Genomic DNA, 20,857 nt, shown 5'->3' on the forward strand with positions numbered 1-20,857 from the left:
GGGAGTAGACGGCTCTGTTCCCCGCACCCTGCGACCAGCCCCCTGTGCTGGCACAGAAACGCATGTCAGCAGGCAGGATGGGCACCAGCCCCCCACGAGCAGGCCATGCCGCCAGCTCGCTGCATGGGCAGCTCCCAGCATATGGGTCCGTCCGGGGCTCCCGATAAGAGACCCCAGCCACAGCTGGGGGAGGGCTGGGTACCCAGGGACTGCGTGGGGTGCAGGATGACAGCGGTGTGACTGCCTTGTGTAAGGAGACTGTCTCTCGAGTTGCAGGACATTGGCCTCCCCCCTTCTCCCATCCTGAGGTGGAGGCAGTTAAAGCCCACCCCTCTGCCCAGGAAGCCAGGGACGCTGGGAGCATCTCCACTATCCACGGGGAGCCGGGCCCCTCCCCATCGGCAGCCCCTGCCTGCTAGCAGGCTCGGACCGCGAGCAGCCATTCCGGCAGTCCTCCAACAAGGCTGCCTTCCCGTCCTTCCAACTCTGGGTGTTCCTACTTGGGCTCTGTTAAAAAGACTTCAGTCAGCTATGAAAGGAGATGGCATTTCTTAGTCCGCCCTTACTGTGGAGTCCCCAAAGGAGCGAAGAAGCCAGGCCCTCCCACAGATGCGGCGTATACCACTGTTCTTACCATCACAGGAGGGCAGGGGCGTGTGTCCTCAGACCGCCCCCACCTCGGTCGCCGGCTCAGGGATGCCCCCTCAGAGGCAGAGGCAGAGGTCCTGGCTCTGAGGCTCCAGCCAGGAGGGGCTGGCTGCTGCAGCCCTGGGGGCCACAGGGAGCCTTGGCCCCATGCAGCCTGCCCTTGTTGCCTGGGACCCCCTGGGACTGCACGGCCGCCCCTCGGGAGCTGAGGGCTGGGTGGGCCAGGAGCCACTGCCTTACCAGAATCCCCTCATAGGCACCAGTGAGGGTTGGGGGGGATACTGGAGGTGAGCCAGTGAGACCTGCAGGCTGTTACTGGGTGTGAAGGGCAGGGCTTGGGTTTCACAAGGGAAACACCCTCCTAAGCCCCAGTCCTGCAGCAGGAGGCCCCTTGTCCCCTGGTGGTGGCCTGTCCAAAGGACAGTCAGCACCAGGGACAGGTCCCCCTTGTTCCGCTGTTATCTGTAAGCACCTCTCCTCTCCGGAGTATATGGTGAGCTGGTCTTGACACCAAAATGGATGAGAAATGCTCTTGGTGAGGACAAGGCCCCCCAGAGCCACCAGGAGCTCTAACCTCCCGCGCAACCCTCATCTCCCCTGAGCCTCCGCAGAGGGGCTGTGCCTTGGGGGCTCAGGCCTTGGGCAGCCTGATGGTGGCCTGGCTCCCCAGCCGCTCACCGGGGCCGGCTTGGAACACACCATCCTGCCGAGGTTCTGGGCTCTCCCTCGTTTCTCTCCATAAACTTCCTGCAAGGGAGGGACTCTGAGACACTCGCACAAAAGGGGATGTGAACTTAGTACCAAAGGAAAGGAAGACCCGCGTGATGGCCTGGGGTTTACTTTTGTCCTGCCAGGCTGTCTCCTGGGATTTCCAGGGATGAGATCACGAGGCCCACAGGCTATGAAAACCTTCACAGCAGCTCCCTGTCCGGCTTTGTCGCCCCCTCTGTCTTTGGCAAGCACTACCGCACGCCAGTCCTTGGCCCGTCATGCTGGGCTCAGGCCGAGATGTGCTCTACTGGTCCTCCTTCAGAGTGGGCGTTTTTTCGTTTAGTTGGTTAAAATGTTTTCTGAAGCTTATTTTGAAATAAAACTTGCTGTCTCTGCAATAAAGAGAAATCTAGCGTTACTCATCATAATTCAAAGGTAGTGGAAATAATAAGTAGATCGATAGTAGATTCAAGAATCATCTTCAGCAAGTATGGTTCGAGATGGAAAACCCCAGCCTGACGGGGTCCTGGGGATTCAGGAGTGTGTCCCTCCCCTCCTCCTCCATTCGTCCCCAGTCCCCAAGCTCACCTGGTCAGGGTTACTCGTGTTATCAGGGCAGTTTGAAGAGTCCCTCCGTCCCCCTGCTCAGGTGAAAATAAGAGATGGGGTGGCCTGGGGGACATCAACCCCATATGTCCCCTGGTTGGATTTAGGCTGGGGGTGGGGGATGTTATTGGAGATGAGGGTGCCCAGCATCTGTGCTGACATTTGAGTATCAAAGACTTAAGCCAGAGAGCTGTAGGGAGCCTTCCCCAGAAATCACCGTGGTGTCTGGGGCAAATTATTGGCTCTGCGGTGAGGCTGGCCTATCCAGCTGTTTGCTTCTTAGAGTTGTGGGACTTTACTCAGGTCATTTAGAAGATGCAGATGGATGGGGTGTTGGAAGGGGCAAGTGCCCGCCCCGTCCTCTCTGTCACCCACCCCCAGGGTGACGGCTGTAAAAACTGTGGGATGGCCTGTCCAGTCTTGGGAAGCAGCCTCTGTGTGGGACCCTGTGGCTGGTGACATCCAGACAGATGGGGCCCTGCAGCAGCCCCCAAGGGGATGGTGGGAGCCAGAACAGGAGCTGCCACAGGCACAAGAGCATGAGGGAGGAGCAGCAGGCTGCCTACGTCAGGCGTGTGGGAGGGCCAGGGAGGAGAGAGGGAGCTGGAAAAGTGACAGGGCGGCTGTGAATGGCTTGCAGGCCCAGCAGAGTGCTTGGACCTGAGGCGGACGTCCCTGGGCAGCCAGCAAGTCCTTTAGAGAAGGCCTGGTGCCGTAGATCCGTGGCTGAGAAATAGGAATGGGACTCTCGGGGCAGGTGGGTGACTGGTCCAGGCAGGAGCTCCCAAGGCTGGCAGTGGAGGTGGGCGAGACAGGGACTATTCTGGGGATACCCCTGTTTACAAGCCAGCAGGCAGCTGAGAATGTGAACCCTGAGCTCAGGCAGAATAGTGGGCTGAAGGCACAGCTGTGGGGCTCACAGGAGTGAAGGTGAGAACCAAAGCCCAGACGGGGGCCAAATAACTGCCCTGGAGGGTTATTCATGGGGAAAGACATCGAGAGCAGACCACTGAAGGCCTGGAGGAAGGGCCAGCCTATGGTGGAGGCGACAGAGGCGGGAGATGATAGAGATGACAGGAGGAAGTGGCAGAGATGATGGAGGAGGGGGTGATAGGGATGGTGCAGGTGGAGGTGATGGTGGATGACGAGGTGATGGAGGCGGTGGAGATAAGGGAGGCAATATGGGTATGTGTGCATGTGTATACCTGGGTCTGCACACCCGTGCGTGCGTGCCCACAGCATGCCTGGCTCTGTGCACATGTCACGAACGGGCATCATCCTGGGGGGCACTCCAGCCTGGCAGAGACTGTCAAGCCAAGCTGCGGCCTGAGATCCTGACCTGGGCCATGTGGGCTGAACTCTCCCACCACAAAACCCCTGAAAGGAGGCCACGGAGGCTGCAAGATAACCTCTGTCCCTCAGAGCAGCAGCCGAAGATGACCACATCCCACTCCACTTTCTGCTTTGCTTTGCTCAGCCCCACGCTGCAGTCTGTGTTAACTGGGAGGAAAGTACAGCCGGCCAGAGGGGGCATGGTGGACCTCCACACATTCAGCAAAGGCCCTGCCCCGGCCCGAGGGCTTCCATGGGGAAGAGACAGACCCATCACTGCTCTCCCGGGCTCACGGTCAGCTACGGGAGGCCAGGTAAACAGCCACTGCAGGTTGAGGGGCGTGCTCCACAGGGAACATAAGGGCTGGCCCCTGATGGCCAGGGCATTCTAGAGAGGATGCCCCAGGACAGGCTCTCTGGAGAGGTGACATTTGAGCGGGACACAAAGAGTATCCCAGCCAGAGGGATGGCACCTACAAAGGCCCTGTGGCAGAAGAGAAGAAACTTCTCCAGCGAGAGACTGAGGAAGAGCCGCTGAAGAGAACACACACCTGCCTGTGGGCACACAGGACCACACACAGCCCCCACCCAGCTCAGGACTCCCCAGCCTGCTGCACCCACCAATTCCCTCAGAAACTGGCAACTCCTCAAGAAACCTGGGGGTCCCTCTGCGACCCCGCCCTCCTCTAACCCCCCCAGCCACCCCCCAGCCACCTTCGGTCTCGTCCTTCCGACTCCACCAGCCATGGGTCGCCTCCTCTTCCCCCGCCCAGGCCTCCCGGCTGTGCCTGATTCTGAGGTCCAGATGAGCACCCCACCCCTGCCCTTGCCTCCCATGCCCAGTCACGCCCCACTGCCAGGAGAGCTCGGAGCGGAGATGAGCTCCCCTCTCAGCAGGAGGCCTCTGGTCGCTCCTCTCCTGGTGGAAGCACAGGCATGGTTCAGGGGAGGGACCCCGCAGGACTGCCGCTTACAGGTGACTGTGGGCAGGCCACTTTAAGCACTCTGAGCCTCGGTTTTCTCAGCTGTCATCGTCTGTAATAAGTTGTCCCAACCTCACAGGGCTTGAGGGCGAGGACAAGTGGATGCACATGAAACCGCTGCCCCTGTGCCTCTGCAGACCGCACTAGGTCACCAGGACAATGACCAGTCCCCACCCCAGGATGTGGCCCAGGGCTGCTGTGCCGGTGGGCATCTGGTACCACCTCCGCGCATACCACCCGATGTCCCTGGACCAGCAGCCGTTCTAAGTCGAGCTTCCGTACAGGCCCTGGAAGGCCCGGCCTTCTCCCCAGGTGCCCAGGGCAGTGAGGTGCGGGTCTCTGTCCTGCTGTTCTCACAAAGCAGGGGAAGGCCAACGGGAGGGCCGGTGGGCCGCCTCAGCAGGCAGTCTCCAGGTGCTCTGGCTCGTCTGCATTAATGAGGCCACACAAGGAGGTTTTAAAAATGCTTCGCTTACTTCATTTCAGTGCAGGAGTGAGAAAGAGAACATACAGTCTGTATGAGCAATTCAGTTCAAAAATAAATGAGGCAAAGGAGTGACCAAAAATAGCACAGCATCGGAGGCAGCAGCCCGCGTCCCTCGGCCAGCTGTCCCAGAGCGTGTCGCAGGGAAAGGCTGGGAGGACGGCTTTACATGCTTACTCTGGAACAGAATAATCAGGCCTGCAATCGCTGATAAGTCAGAATTACCAGCAAAGTAAAAGCAGGATTAATGAGGACTCGGCACACCCGGGGCCTCTGCGCATTCTCCCCACCTCACCCGGCGGCGGTGACGGGGGCTCAGCCGCCCATAGCCATTCATCTTCGACCCTGATGGTTTTCACTTCCTGACCCAGAACGTCCCACCGGACGGGGCCCCAGCTCCCTGCACAGCAGTGCCGCTGCTGAAGGCATGGCGAGGGCCCATTCTTCTGGCTGATGTCATTACTGTGGATGTCACCTTCTTTAAATGTCATGGATCAGAGGTCTGCAAACTATGGCCCGAGGGCCAAATCCAGCCCACCACCTATTTTTGTAAATAAAGTTTTATTGGGACCCAGCCACAGCCTTTGACTGACATACTGCCTCTGGCTGCTTTCACACGACGGGTTGAAGAGTCAACGGAGACTGACACCGGCCCACAAAGCCTAAAGTACTGGCTCTGGTCCTTTCCTGACAAGCGTGCTGTCTCCCTCCATCAGTGTTTTTCATCTATGGGTTTCATATGTTCCCACACCCTTGGGATGTACCCCATCCGCCTCAGGACAGCTACTAGTGATGGGGTTTGCACCCAGTGGTGGTGGCACTGTGCTGATGTTGATTATTGCTTTAGGAAAAAAAAGATTCTGCAATGATTAGGTTTTTCTTACATAAGGAGCATCTTTTGGGCAAGGACTTTGAAACACATGATTTGCTTCAGACCCCGCTGCTAGAGGGACATGTGCCCTGGCACCCCCTTGCCACCCATGGACCACTGCAGCTGTGCAGAGAGGGACCGCCTGTTGCCTTCCAGGGCCCACCTGCTGGTTTCCCTCCCTGCTCTGCCCTTCAGACATCTGAGGGGGACAGGAAGCTAGGACTCCACAGGGCAGGGCCGGAGGACCTCCCTCCTGGGGGTCCCTTTCCCTGCAACTTTCTCTGGGCTCCCACCTCCCCGGCTTCTGTGAGTCTAGTAGAGCCATTTCAAACCTCAGCCATGGCAGAAGTCCACCCCCCTGGGGCCACAGGGCCTTCAGGGAAGGAGATCCATTCAACAGACCATGCAGCCAAGTCCTGAATTCGTTAGATGTTTTTATGTAGCCTATCTGGAACCCTTGGAAAATTTACACATGTCATTGCAGAGGTGTCTCTCAGGGGAAAAAAAAGTTGCTTTTGAACTGTGAAAGTTTGCATTTTTAAGAAGGCTCTGAGACGTTCCACACATGCCGTGATGGGTCGGGGCTGGAGTTGCGTGGTGGTGACATTGCTGAGCGCACCCACAGTAAATTCCCCTGGACTGTGACCAGTGGCGCCTCCAGGCACCACACGCCTCTTGCCTGTGCCTCCCGCCACAGTGCGGCATCGAGCAGGGTGGGCAGAACGCCGCAGATCACGTTGCCTACACATGGTCTGCCTTCTGGGTCTCAGTTATTAGAGCAGATAAGCATGTCCAATCCCCAGACAGGAAGCTGTGACCTCAAAGGATGAAAACTCACTACAGAATCCCAGGATTGGCATGAAAGTCACCAAACCACCTGAGATATGCCCAAGCAAAGAACAAAAGAGCAGACCAAGGGCATGCTTGGAGCCCGGCACTGAGCGCATCCCACTTGGTCGAAGCACCACAGGGACAGAGGTAAAGACCTAGGCTTGGGCCCAGAAAGCAAGTGCAGGTGGTGGGCAGGCTGGCCTGGGAGGGAAGAGGAGCAGGGGGTTGGCTCCGCAGGGCACGCACGAAGCGAATGGGATGGGTGGGTGCCTGTGGCCTCTGCTCCGGGAGCGGGACATGCCTTCTGCATGGCTGTGGTCCTAGAGCAGGGCTGGGCAAACCTCTTCTGTGAAGGACAAGAGAGCAAGTGTTCCAGGCTTGTGGCAGTGTGGTCTGTGTGCTCAGCTGTGCCACACAGCGTGGAACCAGTCATGGACAATACATAAATAAGTGATGGTTTGAATGTCTGTGTCCCCCTGGATTAGAAAGTGGAAGACTTAAGCCCAGTGGGTGGGATGTAGAGGTGGGGCCTTTGGGAGGCAGTTAGGTTCAATGAGGTCATGAGCCTGGGTCCCGCGATGGCACTGGTGCCTTTACAAGAAGGGAGGAGACCAAGCAAGCTCGCTGTCCACCACGTGTGGTCACAGGAAGGTGACGCCATCTGTGAACCAGGAAGCAGCTCTCCCCAGACACCAAATCTGCTAGCACGTAGATCGTGGACATGCAGCCTGCAGAACCACGAGAAATGAAGGTCTGATGTTGAAGCCCCTGGTCTACAGCATTTTGTTATGACAGCCCAGGTAGGCCAAGACAGCCCCTGGGCACAGCTCTGTGCCAATAACCCTTTATGGATGCTGAAACTTGAATTTTACATAATTTTCATGTTTCAGGAAATTGTCTTCCTCTCTTGTTTTTCCCCCGACCACTTAAAAACGTGGCTGATGGGCCGTGCAAACACAGGTGGGTGACAGGCTGGACTAGTTCCTCAGGTGGAGCACTTTTCCAGCCTCATCACAGAACAAGGTGGACGGCCACCCCACTTCCCCTGCTGCTGACTACCACCTGAGATACCCCACCTCTGTCATGTTCCAAAGGATTTCAGCAAACCACAGCACCTGTGAGGAAAGAGGCCATCACTCAGGGTGGCCGGTTAAGTGCCCCGTCTCTGGAGTCAGACCCTCAACCATCAAGTCCCTGCTCTGCCACTTACTAGCCAGCTGACCTTGGCCTCAGCATCCTTGTGGGCACAATGGACAGTCCATGGCCATGTGTAAGGTTTCACAGGGGTTCCATGTGACAGCCACATGAAGCATGTTGCATGACTTCGGCCCAAATGGTATTTCTTAAGTTGGAAACCTTGTGTGGGTGCATCAAAAGAAGTGACGTTTACTCTTGATGGGGCAGGTGAGCAATGCCAGATGTCCTCAGATAATCCAAGGACAGTGGGAGGCAGAGACTGGATTTGTCCCCAGAGAGCCGAAGTGGGCCCACTGATTCAAGATCCACATAAAGAGGAGCTTTTTCTTCATTTCAGTTGCCGCCAGAGGAATGGTCTGCTCAGAGTACCCCACAGGTGGAGAGATGTGAGACCTACCAACCTGGGATCTGGCAGAGGGAGCCCATACTCCAGAGCCCTACACCTGGGCTCTCTGCTCTTCACACTAGGCGGGTCTAGGACAAGTGAGCCCAGTTCTCTTGCGACACTTGGGGGACCTGGCCCGAAAGAATGTGAATTACATCAAGGCAGATTTTTCAGTATTTTCTACTTATATTGTGGAAATGTCTAGAACCTCTATGAAATCCCCACTACGGAGGATGTTTTTGGTGGCCCCAAGACTGGTCTGGCACACGATCTTGTTCTGTGGCCAGGCTGGGAGGACAGCACAAGACTCTGAGGAGACCCCAAGCCCATGTGGTTGGGGGACCCCCTGCAGCCCCCCAAAATCAGGCCTGAGACAAACACATCCCCACCCCACCCCCAGCATCACTCCTTCTGCCAAAAGTGGAGGCCGAGCTTGGTAGGCAGCCTTCTCCATGAGGGGAAACATGCCAGAAGATTCTGTCCTTTTCCATCAGTAAAGCAAAACCTCGTTGGAAGCCACACCAGGACTCTGCTGATGGACTATGCCCAGGCCATGCCAGTTGGAAGGTAACTCCGGAAAGGGTGCTCATGGGCAGCAGTCGGGCCAGTCAGCAACCCTACGGGCTGCGCTCACAGATCAGCCGAAATACGTGGCTCCGGTGCATCAATGCCGAAGAGGAGCTGCTCCTGGACTAAGCAAGGTGTATCTGCCTTTGCTGCCCAGCAGCGAACAGTCCCTTTCCACCTGGTCTGAAGTCACTTTTTACGAGAAGAGCTGACAGGTGACTAAAGAAATACGATTTACTTTTCAGGACCAGGAATGACGCTGGGTTTGAGGTCTGATTCACTGCGTCTAAAACTCAAAGCAGCTGGTAAGGTTGCAGCTGTGCGTCCGAAATGTTTGACTTGCCTGCTGCGCAGGGATCCGTGGTAATGGTGAATTTAGACTGTGTTCACAAACCCAGGGGGCCACGATGCTTCCGTGATGCTGGGCCGTGGAGGGGTCTGAGTCTGGTGAGGGTGGCTCCAGGGTGGGAGGAGGTCACCTCCGGGCGGAGGAAAGGCCCAATCTAGACGCACCAGGTTCTGTCCCACTGACGGGCCGACTTTCTCATGAGTAAAAGTGCTCTTGCCTGTGAGGGCTGCAGGCAGGAGGGCTGGGTGCACCCACAGGGCTGTCCGCCACCTCCCCGCGCTCCCTGTTCCCATGGCCTGTTTGCTCTCCATCCTTCTTTTCTCCCTGTTCACCTCCACACCCCTGCTCCCCTCAGTTAGTCCTGCGATGCTAAGCCCCCGAGCTTGACTTCTCTCTTGTCTTTCCTCTTTCTTTTCCCTGTCGCCCCATCTGCATCTTAATTCTGCAAGGGGCCCACAGCGGCACCCAGACACCCTGAACTGGCTGACACCTGGCCAAGGCTCAGAGCCCCCGGCTCACCTGGGGAACCATGAGGAGGGAGTGGGCCGTGGCCGGGGCTGCAGGCTCGGCACAGCTCCAGCGGCCAGCACACGGGAGGTGCATGTTCCCTGGGTCCCTCCTCTGCCCAGCTCTCCCCCAGGTCAGGGGCCTTCCCAGAAGTGAGGGCAGAGCAGGGAGGGGTGATGGGGGAGGAGAAAACCTCCCATGGAGGGGGCCCTTTCGGTCATCCCCTTGGCCGACCGCCCCATGTCGTTTGCTTGCACCTGCTGTGTCCCAGCAGCGCTGGGACTGGGGATGAGAGCCAATGAGACGGGCCTGCCTCAGGCTCGCCATCGGCTGGGGGACATCTTAGTGTGCCCAGCTCGGCCTCGGAGTTGGCCAGCCCCAGGTTGGAATCCCAGCCATGGGCCTGACCTTTGACTCTTGGCGTCATCTGTGGAGTGGGGAGAGAAGCAAGACACCTCCCAAGGCTGCAGGGACGATCAGATGGGGGGGTCCAGGTAGAAGGGGGTCATCCAGCCCCGGCACAAAACTAGCGCCATAACCAGGAACTCTCCATCACCAAGGTTAGCTGGCCAGCATGGATCTGTCCCCGTCCCTCCTGAGAAAGGGGCCGCTACCTGTCCAAGAGGGCCCGTGTCCTGGTCTGGAGCAGGGACACACCCAGTGAGCTTCCCCTTCTCACACCCCGGCCCCCTCCTGCACCGCCAGGAGGGTTGGGGTGTTGAGGCCCTCCACAGGGCACGCCTAGGAACTGGAGGCCACACCCCGGGGGCCCTGGCTTGCCAGGCGTCCCGCTCTGCATGGCATTCAACTTCCTGGTCGGCCCCGTGGCCCCACGGCAGTTCACCTTCCACCTCGTCTGCTCAAAAATGATCTTTCCTCTGGCTGTTTTGATCCAGGAACAGGTACCCAGGGTGTTTCAGGGACCCTATTCCCAGCATAGGTTTTGTGCTTGGGGGGACAGCACCCCGGCAGCTTGAGCAGGGCTTGGGTGCTCCCCTATGTCCTGGGTTACCTGGGCCAGTGCCCTGGACTCTGTGCTCCAGAGCCCTGGCTGCCTGACCCAAAGGCTGGGCAGAGCAGCTGCATGCATCCTCCCTGCAAGGGGCATGAATGGCAGGCCCCCCACGACCCTGACTGCTTGGGCAGGCAGACAGGCAGATGGGCACAGCAGGCTGGCACTCGGTGGTGTCTGACGGAGACACAGTTCTGCCCCAGGAGCTGGTAGCTTCTGCTTTCATCCCTGGGGCAACCAGACAGGAGCCGCCTGGAGGTCAAGAGCACTGCAGGGCCACCTCTCTTCCCTTTTGGGGGGTGGGGAGCACCAGCTGCCCAGCAGCCGCTGCAAACCCAGGGAGAAATTCCTACCCATCTGCTGCCTCCCAGGAGCCCCTGGCCTGCAATTTCCCAGCTCAGTGGAAAGTGTTCACACGCCAAAGATATGAGGGTTTCTGCCCTAAAAACAAAACAAATGGGTCCCCACCCCTCCTCTCTCCTGCAATGCTGAGTGCACAGCAAGGGGGAGGGTGGCTGGTAAACCCCAAGAAGCCCTCACCACCCTGTCGTTCTGTGTTGGAGGTCAGCCTGTGGTCACCATGAGGGGGAGGGCAGAAAGCCCAGTGCCTCCTCCCTCCCTGGCCTAGCCTGACTCTCTCCTCTGCCTCTGGGCCCAAGCAGGATGTTGGTGCAGGGTGTGGTCATGGTGGGAGGCCAGAGTGGCCAGATGGAGGTGGGGAAGAGGCTGGGAGCCTCCCAGGGTGGGGCAGGAGGGCTTTGCTGTACAAATGGCAGAAGGGAGGCCTGTGGCCTGGACACTCCAGAATGGCTGTAGATTCCAGAGCACATGTGGGCTTGTTTTCTGCATCTTGCCCTGACTCCCTGCAGCTCACATGATCTGTAAAGCACGGAGTCCCCCTCTGGCTGGGTGTCGAGTGAGGACCCTGCATGCATGGCACCCTTCCACCTGTGGTTGTCTGGATCAGTATGGAGCTGGGGGAGCCACCGCTGAGAGATGAGGTCCCCTGGGCTCCGTGGTCGGAGCCTCCATTTCCTGTCAGGGAGGGAGGGCAACTGTTCCCAAGCCTGGGGGCCTTTGGCCGCTGACCCCAGCAAACCCCCGCAGACCCCATCCACTACTGTGCACAGCTGGACGTGGCCAGGAGCCACAGCCAGACCTCCGCTTCTGTCAGAAGGTACTCGGCGTGCAGGTGCACAAGAAACAGGTGTGGACCAGGGTTAGAGGGCCTTGTGGGAGGACAGCATTTCAACATTTTGGAGAAGTTGGGCTCTTTTGGCCACAATCTTTCTTTTTATCTGTGGCATTCATTAGATGTGAATGGGGATCTGCCCTGCAGTAGTTTAGACCTGGGGTCTCTGCTGGGTCAACTTGTTATCAGGGGATAAGCATTTGAATGTTACTTTGAAAAGCTTGACATCTTTAGACTGATCCTTTTAAGAAATTCTTCATGGGGCTCGTAGCTTGGTCTTCCCATACTTCCACTGTTGTCTGACCACGTGACATCCATGCTGGCTGGTGTCAGGTTGGCGGGTCAGCATGCCACTCCGCTCCTCTGGCTCAGGCCTTGGGAGCTTGGAGAAAAGACTGAGGTTTCTCTGGCCATGACCCCCAACCCCTAGCAACATGCGCACTGTCTCCCCCTATTGTCTGAATCCGAGCAAGATTTTATGGTGCTACTTGGGAACTGGGTTGTTGATGCCAGACCCCTCTGCAGGCCTGGGGCATCCTGGCAGGCTTGGGCCTCCCTGCTTGCTCCCCGAATTGACCCCACAGGCAGAACTGATACTTGCGTGCACTCAGATACAGTAACCACCTTCGTCAGCAGCACTCACTCCTCACCACCAACCTTGCTCATAGGAGAGGAGTGGGCTCCTAGCTTGGGGCATCTGGCTTCTGGGAGAGAGAGGAAGGGGGTGTTATGCAACCTTCCGGACGCATGTGGTTTCAAGTACGTACACCTCTTCCTGTCTCTTACGTGGCACACAGCCTCTGCCGTGGCTCCTGCAGGCTTTGGCCCCATAAAAGGTGGTGGTTTTGTGCCCTGTAGTAGTCATAGCAGGACCTCAGAGCTTCAGCAGGAAGGACTTCCAGGGCTCAAGAAACAGCATGCAAAGTACTGTCAGTTCAGGAAGCCCAAGCTGGAGGCCCAGTCCCAAGCCTTGGCCTCCAGGAGGATCACCTGGATGTCCGTCACACCCAGGCAGCAGGCGCCTCTCCTCCCTGCCTCCCCTAGTCAGCATTCGCTGCACATCCACCCTGTGGCTGGCCCTTGGGGCACTGGGGTACATCAGTGAACCAAAGATACGATGAAGCTCCCTGCCCTGGTGGAGCCAGTGTCCTGGCGTTCAGAGGAGATGGGGATGCAGTAAACGTGGGGAATAGTCCAGCATGGTGTCACGGTAGTCACCTCCAAGATGGCTTCCGCAGCCCTGTCTCCTGGTCCTCACACCCAGCCTCATATCAGGGTTGGTCTTTGCAACAAAAAGAACAAAATTTCCCAGCCTCAGTCATACAAGCCATTGCAGCTTTTCTCTCTTGATCCCTTGCTCTGGGCGAGGTGAGCTGCCTTGGCGCAGGAGATCCAGTGGGAGTACCCAGCCTCCAGCCACGTGCGTGACGCATCTAAGCAGAGAGCCCTTAGCCTCAGTCCAGCCTTCAGATGAGACGGCAGCCCCCTCCAGCATCCTGAGCCAGAACCGCCCAGCCAAGTTGGTCCGCAGTTCCTGCCCCTCCAAACCACAGGAGAAATGTTGTTTTATGCTGCTAACCCTTGTCACATGGCAATAGGTAACTCATGCAATGTTGTGATTCTTAAGACCTCAGGTGGGTAGGGAACCTTCTGGAAACTGCACTGCCAGGATGGTCCAGAATTGGGATGCAGCTGCCGAGGGTCTAGGAAGCCAGATCCCATGACACTGAGTCACACCTGCAGGAAAAGATGAGCAGACGTCTGAGAACAAAGGACAGAGGCAACAAGGGGGAAACAGATCATGCAGCAAGTCTGAGGACCCTAAAAAGTGATTTTCTGGAGGTGACACCCCTGCCTCGGAGTAGCCACCTCGGGGATGTATCTGCTCAAGAGCAGCTTCATTTGCCTTCTGCACCTGGTGCAAACATTCTGGAAGGAGCTGTGACCAGTGGCCTCCCAAGAGGCCCTCCAGGCCCCCAGTGGCCCTCACTGTGCACCCACCCGTTAGCACATAAGATGCTCCTGTTTTCTCATTTCTCAGATGAGGAAACTGACAGCTGGGGAGATTGAGAGATTTGCCCAAGGTCATACACCAATGACGTCAGAGCTAGAACTCAGTCCAGGAGCCGGCTCTGAACAGCAGCCTCGCCTTCCTCCCTGACACCTGGAATGGTCTCCTTGGGGCACCCAAAGAGGGTGGAATTGTGTCATCACCCCAGCCCAAGAAGATGGAAGCGTGCAGACAGGCTCTGGCGAGATTTCGAGTTAGGAGCAGTTACCCTCCCCAGTGGCCAACGTGCTAACTTTGCATCAAGAAATCCCGCTAAACGAAGGTTCTCACCACCCAGGTTTTGTGCTCCCGAGTCTACAGCAGGGAGACGCACGTGGCCTTCTTCTCTAGTAACTGGAAATAGCTCCCACCTTCACCACAGTTATGATTTAATGCAATGAGGGTGACCCTGAAGATGAAAGCCAGCACGGAGTGCTCCCAGGAGTGCTGAAGTGGAAGTCCGGTCACCTGCTTTGAAGAGCCCTGGTGCAGGCCACAGTAAGCCTCCGTGTATCACACATTCCTGCGTGTGCTGGCTCCACGCCCCAGGGAGCCTGGCGGTGCCCAGTCTAGGCTGGGTGGTTCCTGCCCCTGAAGCCTGTCCCCCTTGGACCAGTGGGTGGTCTGGGGCACATTCATCCATGGCAGTGGCAGACGCTCCAGAGAAGGCTCCTGTGGCTGAGGCTGTAGCCTGCTCATGGACATTCTGTTCACACCCCACTGGCCAAGGCATGTGTGTGTGTGTGTGTGTGTGAGGGGGAGATAGCAAAGTCACACAGCAAAGGACACGGACACCAGGAGAAGTGAGGGAGTGGGAGCTGATGACTCCATCTCCTATAACTCCTTTTGTGCCAGTCAGATGCCAGCTCAGTCAACAAGAGCATCTGGGTACCCGAACTGTCCCTGCCCAGGCCCAGTCTGAAAATGTCTCCTGTTATTTGTGGGTCCATCCTGGATTCACAGGCTTGGGTCTGACCTTCCTCCGTGTTTATTGTTTTAAGCTGTGTTTTCACTTTATTCTGTCTCCCAGATGCACTGAGTTCTTGCAAGTAGCTCTGGTGAAGCCCGGAAGGCTACAGACTTCATCTTTAATGCCCAGGCTGAAGGGATGGTCCCCGGGGGTGGGGAGAGGGAGGGAGAGAGCGCCCCTCTCACCTCCAAGTCAGAATCCCCCAGGGACATTTGCTTCCAGAATAATACGGTCATTCATCCTTAGCTCCAACAGAGAGATTGAGGGTCATGCAGGCCAGGCTCTCATTTTGCAAATGAGGAAACAGCCTCAGAGAGAGGGCTTGCTCGCCTCGTCGAGGGTGCCTCCCTTTGGTCCACTGTGAGCCAGGATTTTTTTACACAGTTCCTCTGGTTTAATCTGGGGCTTTCCCTCTGTGTGCACACAAACATGCCTGTCCATGTTTCCAATCATGTCATGGGCCCACTTTTCCAGAGGACTGCCAACTGCACGTCTCAGAGCCAGTCCCAGGTCCGAGAGTTACACAGAGGGGTCCCACGGGCCTTCACCCCACCACTGCATCCTCACGGCGAGGCCTTGCAGGGCTGCTGGGCTGCTCTTCTGTCCACAGGCTGAGACCGCCAAGAATCTGTTTTCTATCTGTTTCAATTGGGCCTCCTACCCCTCACCCTCTCTGCACAGAGAGCCCTAACTGGAAACATGTTGGCCTTTCTGGAAAAACTGAAGTTGAGAAAACACTCACAAGGAGAGGTTGCAGGGAACCTGGCTGTTCACACAGCCTCAGCGCACCCTCCCCGAAATCACTGGTTAATTATGAAGCAGAAAACACATCATGCCAAGGCAGAAGGCACCCTAACCAGGTGCCTGGGCCTGGCATCACCCAAGGTGGACTGGCATGTGTGTCTCCTGGCTGGACATGCGCCCTGACGAAGTGGCTCAGCCAAGTCTAATGATGACACAAACCCAAACAGTGGGACCATCTGCAAGACAAATGGCCTGAGCTTCTCAAAAACTGTCATGAAAAACAAAAAAGTGGTCAGGGTTACAAGGGTGCTCAGTCAGGAGAGACAGGGACAAGCCAATGCCAGTGTGAACCGTAAGTGGATGCCGGGTGGTTTTTAAAGCTATAAAATGTGTTTTTGGAATAACTGGGAAAATTTGAACGTAGTCTTGTGTATCGGTTGGTATATGACCGTGGGGTGGTATGTGGGATGAAGTTGCCCTCCCGGGATGTGTGCTGAAGTATCTAGGCTTGAAGCCCAGGAGCTTACTCTCCAATGGTTCAGAAAATAGTGCATGTGAGCGGGTGTGCGCCAGTGATGGAGGAGGGAGGGGCGGGTATGCAAAGGAGGCAGACTGCAGTTGGTGAACAGGGCGATGTGTACAGGGGTGTTCGTTGCTGTTCTGAATTTTTACGTTTCTAATGTTGGAAGTTTTAGAAATCGTGGGCACACCCTGTGAAGGGGGAGCAGGGCGCGCCCAGCCTGCAACCCCCACCCACTCCCCGGACTCCGAGCATCTCCGGGGCTTGCTTCTGTTTGCGCCCACGAGGAGGTTTTGGTGGCCTCAGTGAGCGTCCGGCGCTCCACGCATAAATCGGGTGGCTCGCCCAAGGTCACACACAGATCAACCGCCGTGCAGGAGTCCAGGGCCCCGGGCTGCGGACCCACAGCAGGAACCGAGTCAGCTTTCCTCCTGCGCCTGGTGTGACCTCCAGGTGTGAACTCGAGGTGTGATCTCGGGTAGCTGCCCAAGCCTTCCTCCCAGTCCTCCTGCAGCCCCACGGCTGTCCGCCTCCCTCGCGGGGCCTTTAACTGGCACCATCCCGCTGGGACGTCGGCTGCTCCGGGATTGGCCACTGGGCGGGTGCAGTCGCTCCTGATTGGGCGGTGGCAGCAGCAGCGCGAGGAGGTGGGCCCTGGGCCGAGTGCTCAGCGGGCGCGTGGGAAACCTCGCCAGCACCTGCTCCCCTGAGGTAGCCAAGGTGCCAGACCCCCCAGAGGGATGAGCCCTGCGGTTCCTCGTAAGGTGGGCAGCAGTGCGTGGCCAGTGGCCAGCTGTAGCTGTGGGCGGAGGAGCTGGCTGCTGGCTGGGAGGGAGCCTGGCCTTCCGGAGCCCATGCAAGGTAGGGGGAGGGGAGGGGCAGGTAGCCTCCCCAGGGACGCCTGCCTCAGTGGGGCCGGTTTCCCTGGCCTGGAGCTGCCCTGAGCACCACCCCGGAAAAGACAGCCCACCCACAAGCAGGCAGCGTCCCCAGCCCTCCTGTCACCTGCGCGTTCTACATGCAGTGACACAGAGCCACTTCCCTGGATGGGCCTTCAGCAGGCTGAGTCACAGGGTTGTTCATTCATTCATTCATTTATTCAACAAATATCTGAGTGTTTCCTACATGCAGGCACAGCAGACAAGCCCCTGGAGCTGGCGTCCTGGGGGAGGTGTCAGATCATAGAGACAGTAAGTGAAGCATAAGATATGTTAGGTAGCAACTGCTCGGGAGAACAATGACACAAGGAAGGGACCAGGGGAGGTGCCGAGGTGGGGTTTGCAGTTTAACATATGAGGTGTCTGGAGGAGTCTCCATGAAAGGAAAGGAGCAACACACAGCAGCAATTCACCGGAGAATTCCGCTTTATTAGGGAAAGGTGCTGGGTTATATAGGAAGGGGCATGGGGTGATTGTGGTGTTACTTCTACGGGGCTGGTGGCTATTGGCTAGGTGCTGGGATTAGGGGGGCGAGGGGTGATTGGGCTTCAGGTGGCCCGGCGGGAACCGAGGACCCGGAAGAGAAGCAGGAGGTTCACCATCTTATGGGTGGGGGCCCTTCATTCCCCCCTTTCTCCTCTATGGGGTTGTGGACGTTGCTTTCTCTCTGACTGCTTCCTGCTGAACGGGGGCGGAGAAGGGAGTGAGGGCTTGAGGACTGGGAGGAAAGGGTTGATAGGACTCCCCACAGTAAGGACGAGTAGATGTGGACTTCCTCAGGTTGGAAATCAGTGAAGGTTCCCTGTAAACATAGGTCGAGGACTTATTGATTCCAATGGTGCCAAGAGGATACGGGTGCCAGAAGCCAGGCATCTGCGGCCATTGTTTCCAGGAACAGTTTCCAGCGGAGAGAGGGGTCCATCTCAGCGCGTGGTGAGGAGGTCACGTGAGGGTGAGGGATCTTCTGTGGCTAAAAGCTGGTAGTTCCTGAGTAAAAGCTGGTTGAAAGTTTGATTAGAGATTTTACCAACTTGGGATTTGATAAACTTTACTATACAAGGTAAGAGACAGGCGAGAAGAATGATTATTATAGGGCCTGCAATGGGCCACAGCCAGGTGAGGAAGGGGTTTGTTAGTATTGAAGAGAATGGGTTGGAGGAGTAATTCTGTGGGTACCGGGAGTTACCCATGTAGTGAATGGCGCAATCCCCGAAGGTGTCTGGCCATCGCCTGCAACAGGCTTGTCTTTGGTCATAGAGGAAGCAGAGGTAGGAGAATAAAGGCAGCTGCTAGTGAACACTTCGGTGGAGGGAGGAAAGTGGAGGTATGAAGGCTCGGAGCAGCCTTTCAGAGGGCAGTCTGATGTGGCAATGAGGGCAGTAATTTTTGTTTGATGCTGTGTGTAAGTCTGTCTGACTTTGAATCGCCATACAAAGGAGGCTGGGGTGGTGGGGAAGACACCAGGAATGAGGAAAAAAAGCGAGAGAGAGCGAGGGAGCAGTAAAGGAGGAAAAAGTCATGATTCAGGTATGGATGGCAAAGGGGGTGAATGGGATTTTGGAGGAAAGAGGACAGTAAGGTCAGGAGTCTGGAGGGAGGGAGAGTCTGTAAACTTTTGTAGGTTAAGAGATCCTTTAGGTGATGTGGGGACAGAATGGTAAGGGGCGCCCCGAATGTCAGTTTATGAGCTTCCTTCTGCAAGAGCTGTCCAGCGGCTAATGCCCGTAGTCAGGGGGCCCATCCCCGAACTGTGGGGTCTAATTGCTTGGAAAGATAAGCCACTGGGGCAAAGGATGGGCCATAATGTTGGCCTAGGACTCCTAGAGCTTGACTGGACCTCTCATGAATGTATAATGAGAAGGGCTTCGACAAATCAGGAAGATGGAGAGCTGGGGCTTCCTCAAGGGCTTGATGGAGCTTAATGAAGGAGTGTCGGGGTGAGGAGGATAATGGTTTTCCAGGGGGGGCCCTTGCTGAGGTCGTATAGGGGTCTTGCCAACAGGGAGAAGTTAGGGATCCACGCTCTAAAATACCCAGCCAGGCCTAGAAAGGAAAGGATTTCTCTTGGTTTTGGGAATGGGCAGGTCAGAGAGGAGCCGTTTTCTGTCTAAGGTAATGGGCTTTCTTTGTTGAGATAGAAGAAATCCGAGGTAAGTGACAGATGGGGAAGAGATTTGAGCTTTGATAGGGGATACCCAGTAACCTCTGGAAGCTAGAAGGTTAAGTAGGGACGCAGTGTCAAGTTGAGACTGTTCCCACGAGGGACTGCAGAGTAGAAGATCGTCCACATATTGTAATAAGGTGGACTCGGAGTGATCATGATGAAACTGTTTGAGGTCCTGAGCTAGGACCTGTCCAAAAATATGGGGACTGTCTCAGAAGCCTTGTGGCAAAACTGTCCAAGTGAGTTGTTCAGAATGTCTTGTGTATGGGTCCGTCCAGGTGAAGGCGAAAAAATCTTGGGAGGAGGGGTCCAGAGGGATAGAAAAAAAATGCATCCTTGAGATCTAGGACTGAGAAGTGGGAGGCTGAGGCAGGGATCTGCGATAAAAGGGTGTATGGATTTGGGACTAAGGGATGGATAGGGACGATGGCCATGTTGATGAGGCGAAGGTCTTGGACGAGGCGGAAAGATCCGTTGGTTTTTTAACAGCTAATATGGGGGTATTAAACGGGGAGTGAGTGGGTCTGAGGTAATTTTTGTTTAAAAGATCTTGAATGATGGGTTGGAGGCCTATGAGGGCTGAAGTGGTTAGGGGGTATTGGGCCCGACAGATATACTGAGAGGGGTCACGTAATTTGATAGAGGCAGGAGGACATAGAGCCATGGAGGGGCTTGTAATGTCCCAAACTTTGGGATTTACAGGGTGTATGAGGGCGAAACTGGAGCTTTCATTGGGTAGAGGGGGGTCGTCGGCTATGAGGGCCATGAGAAAGGGGGTACTGGGGGCTGTGGGAGTGGATATAGTTATGGAAACATGGAGGAGAGAAAGGATGTCCCGTCCTAGTAAGGGGATGGGACACTGGGGCATAACCAGGAAGGAGTGGGAGAAAGGTATGGGATTGTCCTGGATTGTGCATAAAAGGGGGGGGTTTAATGGGAAAATCTGTTTACCTCCTACCCCGACTATAGGAGTAATGGCAGGCGTGGTAGGGCCCTGGTATTCCCACAACACTGAGAAGGTGGCTCCTGTATCTAGGAGGAAGGAGATGGGGCGACTGTCTACTATTAAGGTAACCCTGGGCTCCTGTTTGGTGACGGAAATGGTCGGGCGAGAAGCCCCCGGGCCCCATCAATCTTCTTCCAGCCCCACTACGGTGGGCTTAGGATGGGGGTTGTTCGTCCAGCCTCCCCTTCGGGTGGTTGGGCAATCAGACCCCAAGTGGCCCTTTTTGTGGCATCTGGGGCATGGGGTGGTAGGAGATCTGGGGGAGGGGCACGCCCTTGACCAATGTCGCTCTTTTCTGCACTTGAAACAAGCTCCGGGCGGGGCTTGTCTGTAGAGGGGCGCCCAGGTTGTGGTTTTATCAGCTGGGCCAACATTTGGAAATTGGCCTGATCAGCCTTTTGTTTACGGCGTTCTTTCTCCTCCTCCTGGTTATGGAAGACTTTAAAGGCCACTGTTAGGATCTCAGTCTGTGGGGTAGCGGGGCCCTGTTCTAACTTCTTGAGTTTAGCTTTAATGTCGGGGTAGCTTTGAGCCAGGAAGTATGTCATAAGGACGTGTCTCCCGTCAGGCGTTTCTGGGTCCAGGCTGGTAACTGTAATAGGGCTTGGGTGAGTCTGTCTAAGAACTCGGAGGGAGCTTTTGAAAACTGACTACTTTACGAGCTGCCTTTTTCAGACCTGCTATTAAGCAGCAGGCGAAGGTATCTCGAGAGCGGAGACCCACGGCGGTGGGGGACTGGAGGGTTCTGGCTCAGTCTGTGGGGGAGAAACAGGCGATGGGGGCGAAGACG

The 20,857-nt window shown here is 56.5% G+C and overlaps 1 protein-coding gene across 4 annotated transcripts in view; it reads left to right on the forward strand.

Annotated features, from left to right (window-relative positions):
• KCNAB2 (potassium voltage-gated channel subfamily A regulatory beta subunit 2) overlaps positions 1 to 20,857 on the forward strand; it is an 89,251-nt gene that overhangs the window by 12,104 nt on the left and 56,290 nt on the right. Inside the window, exon 1 of one of the 4 annotated variants that reach the window (XM_036925436.2) lies at positions 10,236 to 10,373. The exons of the other annotated variants lie outside the window; for them this stretch is intronic. The gene's annotated coding sequence lies outside the window, so the exon portion shown is untranslated. Of the gene's footprint in view, positions 1 to 10,235; positions 10,374 to 20,857 lie in introns of those variants that run through there. 4 annotated transcript variants of the gene reach the window in all.

This window comes from Manis pentadactyla, chromosome 4 (assembly GCF_030020395.1).
Source record: "Manis pentadactyla isolate mManPen7 chromosome 4, mManPen7.hap1, whole genome shotgun sequence".
Classification (NCBI taxonomy): Eukaryota; Metazoa; Chordata; class Mammalia; order Pholidota; family Manidae; genus Manis; species Manis pentadactyla.